Below are 17,201 nucleotides of genomic sequence, written 5' to 3'. Positions count from 1 at the left end.
CCCTGTCTTTCTCACACCAACTACCCTCATGTCCTCCTTCACTACATCCATAAACCTCCTCTTTGGTCTTCCTCTACGCCTCCTACCTGGCAGCATCCTTCTACCAATATATTCACTATCTCTCCTCTGGACATGTCCCAACCATCTCAGACTGGTCTCTCTGACTTTATCTCCAAGGCCTCTAACATATAGTGTCCCTCTGATGTACTCGTTCCTGATCCTATCCATCCTGGTCACTTCCAATGAGAACCTCAACATCCTCATCTCTGCTACCTCCATTTCTGCTTCCTGTCTTTTCCTCAGTGGCACTGTCTCTAGACCAAACAACATGGCTGGTCTCACCACAGTCTTTTTCACCTTCCCATTCATTTTAGCTGAAACTCTTTTGGTGCTAAGGTCTGTATGTGTGCACACATTACAAATGTATATGTCATGTATGAGCATAATGTGTTTTATTGTGCGCCCCCCCACACACACACCTCCCAGGGCCCCCTGCCCGGTTGCACCTCCAGGGTGTTAACATATGGTAAAAATATGGTAACAAGATATGGTAACAGTCCCTGTCATATTGATATATCGAATGTGATGTGTAAGTAGTGGGCATTGAAAGTTGGCAAAGGGAAGGTCGGATGATGCTGTGAGAAATCTACAAAGATGAGGAAAATACGCCAGAAAAGACGAGGGCTTCACAGTCAACTCTCTGCCCTCAGAAGTTATCGCTGAAACAAACATGGAAACACTTGCCCACGCACGTGTGATACAATCACAACTTTCACACGTATGCATATCCAAAACTGGGATTATGGAGGCGGGTATGCCGAGAGTGAGGCTGTCAGCGTAGCATCACCCATTGCAGTCATGATGAATGGGGAAGCTCCAAAGCGCTTTCATTCATAAGCGAGAGCAGCAACAAAGAGGCTTCATCCCAGGTGTGTTGAGAACTGTCTGTGTTGGAGAACAAAAGGGGCATAACAACAGAAACTAAAAGGACAAAAGAGTCCTCCTGTTGTCACTGGATACAATTCCTCGATATTTCATCTAAATACAAAATCATGTAAACAGTTTGAAAGATCAAATTTCCCATAAACGTCAGAGGAACATCCTGTAGGTTTAATACACTTTGGAAGGCCTTGCTGTTCCAGTTTGCTTTTAAATGGCCCTCCTGGGGGCTTGTAAGTAAGGATCAACTCAATATGAAGAGGAAGGGAAGGACAGAAAACATTTAAAAGTAGCCCAGGGGACACCCAAAAATATTGCATGGAATGTGTTGTTTGCTCAATTTCATACAAAAAAAGGCACCAACACACCCCTCTGGCCACTAGCATGGCGCTGAAGATCAGCAGTACAGAGAGCAGAAGCGTGGGTGTGAAGAGGAGGCACACGACAGAGGAAGTGAGTGAATGAGCATCAGAGAGATGAGGACAGGACGGTGAAGGAGAAAATTCTGGCGTTGTGGGTGTCTGTTGTGAGCCTGTGTTATCTTTACAAAGCACTCATTCTCAACATCAACTACACACTACCACCATGCTGTATATGCGTCACCAAGGTCAATTATAGAACTAAAAGGAAACAGGTAAAGTAGGTCTATTTCTGCCCCAACCAGCTCACTAAGTTGTTTTTATATTTATTTATGCATAACTGCACAGCTCCAGTTTTGTAACAAAATGTTTTTTTAATGATATTTCGTTGATACTGTCATATATTTTGGTAGGTATCCCACAGTGATTACATACATTATAGGGTTTAATAAAAAATAAGTTTAGGCATGCATCCCACCCAATGTAGCATTGTTGTTGTTGTTTACAATCAACTCAGCTGTATGGCTGCTGGCTGAGCAGTTTGCTCCTTAGTGTTATTGCAACATTGGTTCTGTTGTTGCCGTGCTGTGTTATTCATCCATTCAGTCATTTTCTACCTACCGTTTATCCTCACAAGGGTCGGGGGTGCTGGAACCTATCCCAGCTGTCCTTGATTGGTCGCCAGCCAATCACGGGGCACATATACACAAACAACCATTCACACTCACATTCACAGAGATGGACACAGAGATGGCCAAGGGTGGAATCAAACTCGAGGCTCCAAGCTGTGTGAACCATTATATGACCATTAATGACCCTTCCAGTTTCTTATTCACACCAAATAATGATTTACATTAATTTATTAAGTTATTACAAACATTGAGTTTTAACAATTTAGAGGAACAGCTTCTCTCCAGTTATCACCTGCCTCCAATTAATGTCTCATCCTTTTTGCAGTTTCGGGAAATAAACTGCTCAACTATAATTACGATATGAGAACAGAAATCAAAGGCCTTCCTTAAACTGCAGTTGATTCACTGATTTGTTTCGGTGGTTTTGGTGAATTATTCTGATCAATATAACTCTGGCATCAAACCTAGATTACGCTCTCTCATTAAAATCCAATAATATTGATTTGACTGTAATGTTGATTGAGTGTTTCCACAGTCCTTCCATGAAATTTGATCAAATTCCCATCCTTACTAAGAACTGAAATTGTTTTTTGTGAGCAATCAGATCCACAAGATGACAAACTGGCCAATCAGTTTGACACGATGAGTCTGGACCGTAACTAGTTTGCCACATCAGTGTCATTTTTATGGCTCTGCTTGGCTGACATACTATGCTGAATGGCTTCCCTCAGGAAAACCTTCATGGCACTACATTATTGCTATGATATAATAGGAAACACCCCATCACCCACCTTGCATTACACATTTTATTAATTTAAATAATATACATTGGACAATTAGTAGGACTGCATCTAAGTGGAGGAAGCTAATAGACAAATGGAAGGCATGTCACCTATTGTGTAGAAAATGTGTCTATTGAAACTAATGAATGATATGTGAAGAACATGTTGAGATAGGAAACAATACTGGATAACATTCACATAGCCTGTGCAGAAAAGGACATTTTCAGCATTCAACCAGTTACCCTGGCAACAGCAGCACTAAGACTTTTGAAAAGCAAAACATTATGACATTTTATCTAAAAATCTGTCAGACACTGTTCCATCTTTATTGTTGCTAACCAGAAAGAAGAAAAGCTAACGCCTGAGCAATACTCACATAAGTCTTTAGAACATTAGATTACAAATGTTGCCCCAGGCTGACATCAAAAGCAGTAAAATCATCTCCCGTCACAATTCTATTCCCTTCCATTCATGTGCTTTATCCATGTTTAAGTTCATAACCAGGTATGCGCTTTAAGACTTAAGTGGTAACAGCATGAGCAGTGCAAATTGAAAACACATTGTTGGGTAAATTGTAGTTTTATTCTAATGCTAAGGCATTGTGGTGAAGCCTGCGGGACGACATCTATCTTACAGCCAGGTGGGGTTTTGGGTTTGAACCTTGACTTGGACCTCTCTTCGTGGAGTTTATGTACTCCCCATGCAGGCTTCATCAGTTCATGCTCAAACATCATAGTGAGGATGGATAATAGGCTCATGCTATTCTTTTTTTTATTTTTTAACGTGATTGACCCACATTAGTACAAGAAACTTTGTGTACTATATTAGGTAATTAGCCAAATTGGCTAATACAAACAGAAACGCGGACTCTTGCGGAAGGTGTCATAATGTGAAAGAAATTATGTAATTGTGGCTAGAACGAACATTCATGTGGGGAAGTATTTCCCCAGCTACTTCCGAACCAAACATGTCAAAACAACGGCCTAAAACAACAAAATAAATAACTCGTGCATTTGAAAGTGAGCCCTGAAAGAAGTTTGGGATGGCTTAAAACACTCTGTTTCAAAAGGCGTGGCAAAACTGTGCCTTTGTGATGCCACAGAGGGGTAGACTTCCTTATATGGTTCATACTTAGGAGGCACTTTGGGCGTGTGACTAATCACAGTTCAGTTGGCATGCCAGGAGGCGGGCCGTGGGTGGACTAAATTACAACAGACCTTTTGGTAGGAAGCACAAATCAAAGGAAATACAGCTGGAATAGGTGCAGATTCTGCAAAATCTAAAAAGTTTTCTGTGCTGGTTATTGTGTGTAGCTGCTCTATAGGAGACCACAACTCAATACGAAGGGAAAAAATTGCATAATAGGCCCTTTAATGGAGCATGAATGGCTAGCTGGGTTAGCTTGTTTTAGCAGGGAATGCTAGTGCGACTGTGTGTGTGCGACTTGGGCTGCATGTTGACCCAGTGTTGTGTTACCGCTTCAATATAATACAGTGCACGCTGATGGAGTTAAAAAAAAAAAGCAGAGAGACACGTTTATTCTTGCACCCAGCTCATAAACATTCCCAATAGACATTCCCAACACACAAACAATACACACTTCTGGCCTTCAAATTAAGAGCGCTGTTTGCCATATCTTATCTAATTGAGTAAATCAGATAAGGGTGTCATTAAAATAGAATTAAATTAGTAATTACATCTTCCTTAATCACGAGCATGGGCATGGGTTTTTTCCGGGTACTCCGTCCGGTTTCCTCCCACATTCCAAAAACATGCTAGGTTAATTGGTGACTCCAAATTGTCCATAGGTATGAATGTGAGTGTGAATGGTTGTTTGTCTATATGTGCCCTGTGATTGGCTGGTGACCAGTCCAGGGTGTACCCCGCCTCTCCCCCAAAGACAGCTGGGATAGGCTCCAGCACGCCTGTGACCCTCGTGAGGATAAGCAGTAGAAAATGAATCAATGAATGAATGTGCAGAGGGTAAAACAGTAAAAAGTGTAAAAAGGCCAAAGACAGAATTATACAAACTGAACAGAAAAAACAGAATTTGGAATTATTCATTCATTTTCTACCGCTTTTCCTCACGAGGGTCGCGGGGGTGCTGGAGCCTATCCCAGCTGTCTTCGGGCGAGAGGCGGGGTACACCCTGGACTGGTCGCCAGCCAATCACAGGGCACATATAGACAAACAACCATTCACACTCACATTCATACCTATGGACAATTTGGAGTGACCAATTAACCTAGCATGTTTTTGGAATGTGGGAGGAAACCGGAGTACCCGGAGAAAACCCACCCATGCACGGGGAGAACATGCAAACTCCACACAGAGATGGCCGAGGATGAATTTGGAATTAAATGAAGCAGAATTTGGGAAAAATAAAATGGATGTCACAAGACTCTAGATTGGTGTTATTTAATGTTTACAGGACTCTACCAATGTAAAAAATGTTTCAGAATGCCAGAAACAGGTTCTCTATGCTATAACTACAAAAATATTCAATTTATTAATATTGAACCCCACCTCACAGAAATTAATCTATTGCGTTAACCGCGATAAATGAGGGACAGATGTAATCCATAAATAACATCAGCTGACTTTGTCTCATATCCATAAATAGAGGCCCCACTGTACCAATGGAACACAATGCTATTTTAAAATGGTATGGCATGTGGCCTAAAATCAACCTGTCACATGTTGCTTTTGAATTTAGATAAGCCTGTCAATTCTGTCAACCCTTTTGTCTGCTCAAGGAAAAAAAAAAGATATTTTAGAACATTAGGATCGAAGACGGTATTGAGTACACTGAGATAGGAACAGGCCAAAATGTATTTTACTGCTTGTGTTCCTTGAAACTGATGACCTTCAGGTTTTGGTCTATTTCCCAAATTCACAACAGTCTTTATTCTAGTCTCTAAGGACCGAGGTGACTCAGACCTCGGCAACCACCAAACGAAGACAAGCTTTCAAATTGGCCCTCTGCTATGGCAACGCGGTTCTGACTCAACAACAAGACATTTCAGAACTTCTTTTTGCCAAAACTAACCTTGAAGGCTGCCCTAAATCCTTTATAATCATAAAAGCAACACCAAATGTACACAGTTTCCATGGTAATACTGTACATTCTCCAGCAAAAGTGTCCTCTCCAACATTTCCTCCATCCTATTTATAGACTAGTGGATGACTGGCTGGATGGCCAAGGATGAGTAAGACTGTAGTGAAACTGAAAACACTGTCTGCAACCCTGCGTGCTGCTTGGATTTATTCCCCTGGGTTCATATCAAACAAAAGTCTTTGAACAAGCAGAACAATCCTTAGTGTTATAACAAAGAGCAGGTTGACGTGTATGAAACATGGGAGGCTGCGTGCTTGGAGCTGATGGAAGATCTGCAGGATATCAATGCCGCAGAGTTCATCCAATTTGTAAATAGACTAAAAATTCCGAGAAAAATACACGTCCAAAGCAGGACTTCAGCATATCTCAAGAGACCAGGCACAAAAAGGAGAGTTTTGCTTTTTCTTTGGCTGCGCACCCAACATGCAACTTGTAAGTCAAATGTGCATACCGCGTACAAAATCAAGGCTGCTTGGACGTCTGGTTGTAAGTTCTACGACCAACGGCAAAACTTGCAATTATAGTACTGGCTGTGCGTTCCGTGCGGGCTTCATATGATGGTTACAAGAACTATGCAAAAGCTGTACGTCATGCGTACCAATGACGTAAGATCTATACTGGAATATACAGTGCATCCGGAAAGTATTCACAGCGCTTCACTTTTTCTACATTTTGTCATGTTACAGCCTCATTCCAAACTGTATTAAATTAATCTCTTTCTACACATCGTGATGTGTAGAAAATTCTACACAAAATACTCCATTATGACAATGTGAAAAAGTTTTTTTTGACTTTTTTTGAATTTATTAAAAATAGAAAACAAAAAAATCACATTTACATAAGTATTCACAGCCTTTGCCATGAAGCTCAAAATTGAGCTCAGGTGCATCTTTTTTCCACTGATCATCCTTGAGATCTTTCTACAGCTTAATTGGAGTCCACCTGCAGTAAATTCAGTTGATTGGACATGATTTGGAAATATAATAACTGTCTATATAAGGTCCCACAGTTGACTGTGCATGTCAGAGCACAAACACCAAGCATGAAGTCAAAAGAACTGTCTGTAGACCTGCGAGACAGGATTGTCTTGAGGCACAAATCTGGGGAAGGATACAGAAAAAATTCTGCTGCTTTGAAGGTCCCAATGAGCACATTGGCCTCCATTATTGGTAAATGGAAGACGTTTGGAACCACCAGGACTCTTCCTAGAGCTGGCCGGCCTTCTAAACTGAGCGATCGGGGAAGAAGGGCCTTAGTCAGGGAGGTGACCAAGGCCTCAATGGTCACTCTGTCAGAGCTCCAGCGTTCCTCTGTGGAGAGAGGAGAGCCTTCCAGAAGGACAACCATCTCTGCAGCAATCCACCAATCAGGCCTGTATGGTAGAGTGGCCAGACGAAAGCCACTCCTTAGTAAAAGGAACATGGCAGCCCGTCTGGAATTTGCCAAAAAGCACCTGAATGACTCTCAGACCATGAGAAACAAAATTCTCTGGTCTGATGAGACAAAGATTGAACTCTTTGGTGTGAATGCCAGGCGCCATGTTTGGAGGAAACCAGGCACTGCTCATCACCAGGCCAATACCATCCCTACAGTGAAGCATGGTGGTGGCAGCATCATGCTGTGGGGATGTTTTTCAGCAGCAGGAACTGGCAGACTAGTCAGGATAGAAGGAAAAATGAATGCAGCAATATATAGAGATATCCTGGATGAAAATATTGCTGCATTCATTTTTCCTTCTATCCTGACTAGTCGAATAATGGAGGCCACTGTGCTCATTGGGACCTTCAAAGCAGCAGAAATTTTTCTGTATCCTTCCCCAGATTTGTGCCTCAAGACAATCCTGTCTCGCAGGTCTACAGACAGTTCTTTTGACTTCATGCTTGGTGTTTGTGCTCTGACATGCACAGTCAACTGTGGGACCTTATATAGACAGTTATTATATTTCCAAATCATGTCCAATCAACTGAATTTACTGCAGGTGGACTCCAATTAAGCTGTAGAAAGATCTCAAGGATGATCAGTGGAAAAAAGATGCACCTGAGCTCAATTTTGAGCTTCATGGCAAAGGCTGTGAATACTTATGTAAATGTGATTTTTTTGTTTTCTATTTTTAATAAATTCAAAAAAAGTCCAAAAAAAACTTTTTCACATTGTCATAATTGAGTATTTTGTGTAGAATTTTGAGGTAAGAGATTAATTTAATTCAGTTTGGAATGAGGCTGTAACATGACAAAATGTGGAAAAAGTGAAGCGCTGTGAATACTTTCCGGATGCACTGTATATATATATATTTTTTTTTTTTTTTTAAATACGCATACGACAAACTATATACATAAGCAGTTTTATCCATTAGAGTTTGCAATTGATGCACTCTTGTTGTACGGGAAATGCACAACCAACTTACTTGACATGAATTGAGCACGTTCCACAGTACCTGGAGCAAGAGATAGAAAGATTCAGCATATTTGTGAATTGTTTTCACAAGTCTATGCTGTCTAGTCTATGCTGAGGGTGGGGTAACCACTGTTGTGTTGTGGGCCAACCACTTCTTCCTCATTCTCCATCAGCAAAGTTGAAGCTTGGTTAAGAGACCCAGCAGAGCACTGACAGGGAACATACACTTCAGTATTAACAGACCTAAAAAAAATAATTAAAATGGTATGGACCATAAAGGTGAAGTTAACAGCATGATGCCAAGTCAATTATGATTAACAATTACAGCCTTCTCATGCCTGACGGCTGTTGCTGTAACATTCCATTTTGAACAAAAAGAAGTATGTCTGTAATGCATTGTGACGGCCTGTGTACAAGCAATATACAGGGAAGTTACACAATCTTCATTTGCACAAGCGCTATGTACTATGTGTCGTTTAAACATAAACACTCGAAATAACGATCACTAGTCATGCAGGGAGTTGGCAGTGGCTCCAAATCATTCATTCATTCATTTTCTACCCCTTATCCTCACGAGGGTCACGGGGGTGCTGGAGCCTATCCCAGCTGTATTTGGGCAAGAGGCGGGGTACACCCTGGACTGGTGGCCAGCCAATCACAGGGCACATACAGACAAACAACCATTCACACTCACATTCATACCTATGGACAATTTGGAGTCGCCAATTAACCTAACATGTTTTTGGAATGTTGGAAGAAACCGGAGTCCTCGGAAAAAACCCACGCATGCACGGGGAGAACATGCAAACTCCACACAGAGATGGCCGATGGTGGGCTCCAAATCAAGGAAATGCAAAATAATTTCCAAATCTGTATGTAGCATCTGTCAAGACACCTCATCAACAATAGATTAAAGTCACATAAGCAATCTTGTTACTGGCCAGCCTCGTGGAGGTGCCTTTGACAAGAGAAAGGATTGTAACCATCACATCATCCCGTCAGACCCACCTGACTTTCATATGACACAAGAGAGAACACTCTAGTCCAAGGAGGGAGTATGACACTTCATACCCAGATGGAGTCCCATGGGTTGGGTTTTAGCTCACGTAGTCTGCCTGAGATGTGGATAATAGTCAAGATAATGCATGATATGTTGCTTGATATTATGCAAAATAGTGTATGATAGGCTGCTTCTTGTTGGGCCTTGCTGAACGCATGAAAAAGACATTTGCACAAATCTGCAGAGAAATATGCTGCCATAAAGTATTCTATGTCGTTATGTACATGTATGTGTCACATTATTTTTGCTTCTGCTTTTTCAGTTGCGATAAAAAATATAATTTATTACATGTATTTTGCATCTCATATCAACATTTTCAACATTTTGTTCTTACAATCGCACAGCTTTCTGAATGGGTATTTGCTATAATGGCGATTATCTGCTGCTTTCTTTCTAAAGGACAAACCTCTCCCCAGTGGAACTCCATACAGAAACCAATGGAAAAAGCCATTAAGGAGCCTCCAGTAATTTAAAAAACACTTTTTGCGCACATACACACAAAAACACTAGAGAAGTACAACTTAGTAGTATCTAGGAATGGCCGATATAAGCAACATACAATAGGAACAATATAAATTTCACTCTATCGTGATAATGCATGTTGATGATGCAACCTTGCTGTGTCTTGCCTATTAGCCTTATAGCAAGAGGCTGCCACATACATCACATATGGTCTCCTATAGATTTTATTACTCCCAACACTAGTAGCATCTCAATATGCTGCAGCTCAGTCTGCTTAAAAAAACATGACAGATTTCAACTTGTTGCATATGCTCATTGAAAAGAAAGCAATATAAGAAGTATTGGTATGTACTATAGTATGGCAGCAGGAGGATTTAAATTACATTGCATTATCTTTGCCACATCACAGTGCAGTACTGACTTGTGATTGAAGATGTCCTCAGCATAGAGGCATCCCTACAGTTCTGGATGCACACTAATCAAATTACATAAGTGGATGTAGAAATTACCCAAAACTCTAATGTAGTGCTATTTACGGTGAAAATGAGATCCGGTCAAATTCAGAATTAGAACGCTAAACCCAATATACACAACAGTCAACATGCGTTGCTATGGAGAATATCATTAAATGCAGTATCATGTTCCAAAATATCCTTCAAAAAGGATTATATGGTTAAAACCTCTATGCCACAAAGACATACAGCACACCATTAATTGCTTGATTGATCTGAATTAGGCTTGAAAGTGCAGAAGAAGCAAAAAAAAAAAAAAGAACTGCCCCATTATTACCACTTCCGCCTCTTCTTGCCAGCCAGCTCTGCTCTCTGAGACAGGCATGTTAATTCTATGTTCCCCTGGTCATTGATCCACTTGCTGATATAAGAGTTAATTAAAAGTGAGCTTAATCAGCAAATTCATTTAAAACCAGCAGTTAGGTAGTCAGGAGACTGAGCAATTACCACCTGGGTCAGCCTGAATGCAACTTAAATGCTTTTAAGTTCACGTTGTGGGAGGCTTGTTGGAAAGAGGGAAGCATCTTTATTTTCCCTATACATTGGGAATCTCCTGTGTGTGTCTTCCATGGCAATACTCCAACATGTGTAATTAAAGTGTAAACAAGACAAGCGATGCATGTCTAGCTCCCTGGGCCTCATCGAATCCCTGAATGTGCTCAGAGACAGATCCGTCTCAGTTAAGTCTTAGTACTTGACTTCTGCTTCTCTAATGAGGTTGCCAGCTGCATCACAAGAAAAATGCATGAGGATAATTTCAGAGCAGTGTTGGAAAAGGGACAAAGGGCAAAACAGTTGTGAGTATAGTACCACTTGTTGACACTTCTTTTTGTATGGATGGACATTAGAAACAAGAAGTATAATACACTCTTACACTAATCTCTATGTTTTAGCTATATTCAGTTTTCTAGGAACTTCTAATTTGCATTAATTAGAGTTTGATGGCAAATGAATTCCTCTTAAGTTCCATTTAAAGAGACGTGTCAAATCTTTACGCTCATTTAATCGCACCGGGCTTTAAATGTAGAGTAGCAATAAAACGCCTAAGTGACGGCTACAACTAACATGTGCCAAATACTGGGGAGTGAATGGGGACCAGACAAAAAGGGGAAAAAAACAGCCGTCTGCTTGGCAACACGGATTTCTAAGCCACCGAAGAGGGAGAATCCTTCTCAAGTGGAAACAAACTTGCACTCCTATTAGCCACCATGCCCTGAACACAAAAATCACGTCACATATATCTTGTTTAACTGTGACCGGCTAAGCCCTCATTGCCTTGGTAACACTACACCACTATGTTTCACCCAGCAGGGAAAAGTCTGCATGCAGATTTGTTACCAACACAAAAGCCTGATCTTTGCTTGTGGATACCAGTGATACTGCCCTGTAGAAATAAATACAATAAAAATAGTGGAGTGTATTTGAAATTAAAAAAAAGACAAGACACTATAGCACTTTAACACTGATTGGTAACTACTTTGGCCCACACCACACTCCCTGCAACTGATGCTTTTCCATTGGCAAAATCTAGTACTACTAATAGTAGTATATACCATATTATCACATACTACAGTGTTAATTGGCCCTGTACCCTAGAAACCGCCCATGAATGATACGGGAAAAGGCCGAAATGATACTGTGTCAAAGCCAAGGGCAGTGATACTGATAAACTATAGAGTTTAACCATGTCAGTATCAGCCCCCGTAGCTGTCCACTCAGAGCGCGCTGCTCTGGTATCGTGCCTGTGAAACAACCAATCACAGGACAGCGCACAAGCGTTTTTTTTTTGCTGCCGTCTGTGCTCTGTCAACATGTCAGCGGTTGACACTCCTGGCCAAAGACAAATAGGGAAAATAGCAAACAGAATATTAGAAATGGAACGTTTTATCACCATTAATGAGGAGGACACTCTTGAAATGATCGGAAAAAATAAAAATGCAAATACAAGTCGGAAAACCAAGAGCGACTGCAACTGCAAGAACGAACGAAGACTGGTAGAAAGTATTCCCCCGCCTGAGTTAGACAAATACGTGTTTATGTTTATTGTAACGTTGTTGCCGACGCTATGGAAAGGACACGACTGTGATCGCTAACAAGCTTTTATTACACAGCAATACTGGCTACTGTCGGCCGTAACCACGCCGTTGCAGCCACCGCCAGCAACGCAACAGTGCTTCCTCAACACGACACGCCCCCACCCCTGGTGCATTCACAGTCACGTGGAACAGTCAGACACTCAAGAGTACAACATGTCAACAATGAACACGTCAGGGTCGCTACATTATTTTATCAATCAGAAAAGAAAATGGGGATGAATACGAGCCTGATTCTCTCGAATCAAAATTCAACTCTCCGGCACGTTACATGATGGAAAAACGAAAGTACGTGATAATAAGCTCATGATTAAATAGTATGTGATAATAAGATCATCACATGGTTTGTCTGGTATCAGGCCCAGTATCATGCCCCCGCGTGCTAGAATCAGCTGATACTGACACTTGGGGGCATGATACCTGGCCTGATACCAGACAAACCATGTGATAACCTCTAATTATCACATACTACAGTATTAAATGGCCCTGTACCCTAGAAACCGCCCGTATACCGCTAGTATATATACAGGAGATCCTCGTTTTCCTTCGTTATTAGTAAGCGTGTTTCATTTTGACTGATGCATTCAATGCACAATTGAGAAGAGTGCTGCACAGTGGGAAAAGTAGCATTGAAGTCCCTATTTACAGAGAACCAAAAAAACATGACATTGTTTGTCTGCTGTGAGTTTTCTTTTTCTTTTAACTGCGAAAATGGACCATTACTCCTTACATTTCTATGGGACTTTTATGACACTTTCATGATAAGCTGTACCAGTCAATCAGAATCTTAAAATAGTAGCGTTGCTGATTAGCTACTTGATGAATGTTCATGATTTTTATCCAATTGCAAGTGTCCAAATGCGTAAAATTCAACATTAAATTAGCTTATGAATAATGTGGCATAAACAGTATGTTAACTGATCTGTCATACGTTCACGTTACCATAGTGCTTGTGGCCTGGGTGAAAGAGGGAAGCGTCAGGGCGAGGGAATCCTCTGCTATTAACAGGCCTGTTTCAGACATAATAGCAACCAATTAAGAAACGCCTCACTATTGCCAAGATGGGCTTCCTCTGTTGCTGCCAATCATTGATGCGTCTTCTCTGTCTGCTGTGCACTGATATCATTGTCTCTTTTTAGGCGCGGTTGTAATTATGCATCTGACATTTTCAATCCAGTAGGTTTTCCAGTTCAACAAAGTAGAGCACTGGAAATCTGGACAGAAGAGGTTCACAGAATAGGATTAGAGAATATATCTCAATTACGGAAATGGTATGAAAGACACTTAATGCATAAAAATCTGAGAAATGTTTTGTTCCTTTCATTAGACTACAATGCCCATGCAAACTGAAGTTAATGTGGCTGCATATCTATGAAGAATTCTCCATGTCTATGCATGTTTACAGTATGTTGTCACTTGGACACAACCTTTTATGTCCAAAGTGTCACTTTCACTTCTGGTTTGTGCATGAGTTGCAAATGGTAATGCTATTCTCTTGGCCGCTTTCTATAATCTATCGGACAGACATTGCAGATGCCGACCTGTCATTAGTCAATCAAGATCCCATTTTTTTTTCCTTTCATGCAACCCCAATAGCCTGACGGAAACGTGGGTGCTAATTTGCTCCTACGGCCTCTCCAACCACCAGCAAGCATTGTGTAATGCATAAACGATGACTTTTCCCTCACTTCATCCCCTGAGATATGTTCTTTCAGTTTTTGGTATTTAACAAAAGTAGTTCCGGCTGGTTGATGGGGTCACTTAAGTAAACTGTTTTGCTTTTCAAATCAATATGCGTTCAAGAGAGTAATACAGTTGCATCACAAAACTATTAGCTAACGATTTAGGGGTGCAATAGTTCAGATCATCGATAATTTAATTAAATGCTGTAGTGAGGTGAAATTACCCATACAGTGCTGGTGAGAAAATCAAGCGCTCCTTTTTGTCTGTGAAGTTAAAAGCCGGTCATAACTTCCCCTAATCACGCCCAGGGCTTGTGCCTATCACTGTGGTGTTTAAAAAGTGTGAGCCCAGGGCTAAAGTGAATGATGAAAGGGCCTTCATCGACAACAAACATAAAAAAAAATAGATATTAAAAGTTATCGGTTATCAGTATCAGTCTTGAAAAGCAGGATGTTATCAGCATCAGATTGACAAAAGAAACATTGCACATGCCTACTAACAATGAATCAATTATTAGGTACCTATTATTTGCACACAAGACGAAGTAGGATTCATATCAACCCCACAGGTACTCCCAATTCCCAGTGCTGTTGCTCCATGCAGCATCAATTCTACTCTACCGCCTATATTCATTTGTGGTGGTGAACTTGCAGAAATAAAGGACACAAACAATCAATACTTGGTGAAGGACAGGTCGCCCCCTCCCTCTGTCTCTCTGTAATTAGCTGCATTAATTAAAAAAAGTCTTCATGTTTTTGAAGATCAGAGCTCCATCAATTTGACCCTTGAGGAAAGCCAACAAGGTGGATGAATTTGCAGATAAGAAAGCACAACCTCTTTGCTTGAGCATCCACAATTTAGCACAAATAACATTTAATGTGTGCCTGTTGCCTTTGCACTTACTGTGAGACAGAAGCACCTTGAAGAGAAATGAGCAGAGCAAAGGTTTAAAAGCACATCGCCGTGATTCTTCCTACACCACTTTCTCAACAATATAGGAACACAATATAAAACACAAAATGACTGCACACCTCATTCTGGATTTGTGTAATGTCACAGCAATGAGCTCCATCTCCAATTACAGCAAAGGACGTGAAGCTAATGACCTTCATTTCCAGGCCTCACCTGTCCTCCTGGCAGAGGATAGGCCACCTGCTTGCTGTCCTCAAGATGCAGGTTTACCGAGCGGTGCTGCCATCCATCACCATTTTGCACCCATTGGCCTAGTTTAATGTCCTTTGCGGACTTGACTGGAAACACGCTGGGCCACACAGAAACATGGCTAGCAGCTAATTAGTCCATGCCAACAGCTGAGGTTCACCAGTCATTTACCACATCAAGGTTGTAATCCCTTCCAGCATGCTAATGCAGACCTGGTCCATCACAATAGTCCCATCCATTACTGCTCCAGCCTCTGCAAGATGAGCAGTAGATTCCAGTGGCAGGAGGACATGTCGTCTGAGCAGTCTCCTTCTGACAAGGAGTTGGAGAACAAATAACACTGCACAGTGCATACTAATAAGGCAGCAGTCACAGAGAGAAACCATTCGTCGTTTCGTAGTTCCTTTCAATGAACACATCTAGTCCAGGTCTTTCAACCTCCAGGAAAACAGCTGGTGTGCGTGAGAAACGGTACATGCAACATTAAAGGACAATGGACACACAATGGACAACAAGGCTTTGTGAACTTAATGTAAAGAGAAAATAGGTCATGACATGACTGGAGACATACATTGCAGTTCCATACCCCATGTGCTGATTTGACAATCTGTCCCTATAGCCTTTGTTTACAACTGGGGACTTTTTTTTCAAGCCAATACTGATACCAATACCAACTTTGAGCTTCTCAAGATACTGATACCACCAAACAAATATCCTGACATCCATACTCTTAACAAAACATTAAAAAATAGCAGCGGCTCAGAAATACAAACCGTGGCTCAAAAAGGTTTACTAGCTGACAAAAGCTAAATATCGTTAACGTTAGTACTGGCTGGTCATCCATCCAAGTCACAGATCACTTTAGCCCTAGGGTAGTCTCTGGCAAACTGCGCAGCGATAAGAACAAGCCCTGTCCCCCAGGCATCGTCACAATGGTGCCATTTCTGGTGGCTGATAAGGTTTTATGTGTTGAAGCTGAATGTGTTTTTTATTCCTTGATCAGATTGTTTCAACTTCACACTTGACCTTGTCCTTATATGGATGTTTGTGCCACATCAAAATTATGCAGCTTTCCAAATTGTATCGTTACCAGCATTATTTAATTGGATTCTTGTGAATTTAGTAGAACATGTCATTTTAGTTGACTTTTAATCAAGATTATGACTACTTTGTTGAGAAAAATGTTGTAAAAATTAAGTTCTACCTCTTTTTTTTCCCCTAAAATTTATAGCAGCATTTGCCATCACAGTCGAAGAAGCGAATGAGATGGCATTAATTTGAGGAAGAAGAACTGCTGCCTATATTGGGATCAGATGATATTGGTTATATCAGTAAATAGCCAATCTGTAGCATATCTAATTACAACATTGGTTCTGTTGCTGATGTGTTGTACTGCTAATGTATACTGCTAATTAATTATCATGTGATCAAAGTGAGCTATGTTTACCACTTTCTCATGCATTCCAAAACATTGAAGTTAAAAAACATTTTTAGTAAGTTTTCAACAGCCTTTCTCCAATTATCACCTGCTCGTAATTAACATCCCGTCTAATACTTTCACAAACGAAAATGTAGCGGTGCACTGTTGGCACACTCCAGGATCACGTGGCAGCAATGTTCTCAAATTTTATGACGAGGTGGCCAAGTCGTTAAGGCGATGGACTGCTAATCCATTGTGCTCTGCATGTGTGGGTTCGAATCCCATCCTCGTTGGAGAGATTTGCAAATTTCCCCACTGAGGGACTAATAAAGGCATATCTTATCTTAAATGCCAGATTTGTACAAATATTAAGCATTACAGCAGGTTTCTTGGTTATATGTGATTGTATAGGTCAATTGGTAAAATGACTATGCAAGCTGATATTTCCACTTTGTGATGTGAAAGCAGACAAAGATCGTTATATACGTATATATAGTACACACATACATATATATATACACACATATATACATAAATATACATATACAGTGCATCCGGAAAGTATTCACAGCGCTTCACTTTTTCT

At 40.9% G+C, this 17,201-nt stretch overlaps 1 protein-coding gene and 1 non-coding gene across 5 annotated transcripts in view; one reads left to right on the top strand and one right to left on the bottom strand.

The window, feature by feature from the left end:
- The window catches only part of mcu (mitochondrial calcium uniporter), a 70,654-nt gene that overhangs the window by 42,266 nt on the left and 11,187 nt on the right, over positions 1-17,201 (bottom strand). The gene's annotated exons all lie outside the window — the stretch shown is intronic.
- Positions 16,827-16,908, top strand: trnas-gcu (transfer RNA serine (anticodon GCU)). Its single transcript has one exon. It is a non-coding gene; the product is annotated as a tRNA-Ser (tRNA).

The sequence above is a fragment of the Doryrhamphus excisus genome, linkage group LG20, assembly GCF_037039965.1.
Source record: "Doryrhamphus excisus strain RoL-2023G ecotype Guam linkage group LG20, RoL_Dexc_Guam_v1.1, whole genome shotgun sequence".
In the NCBI taxonomy this organism is placed as follows: Eukaryota; Metazoa; Chordata; class Actinopteri; order Syngnathiformes; family Syngnathidae; genus Doryrhamphus; species Doryrhamphus excisus.
This window is presented reverse-complemented; position numbering and strand designations above follow the sequence as displayed.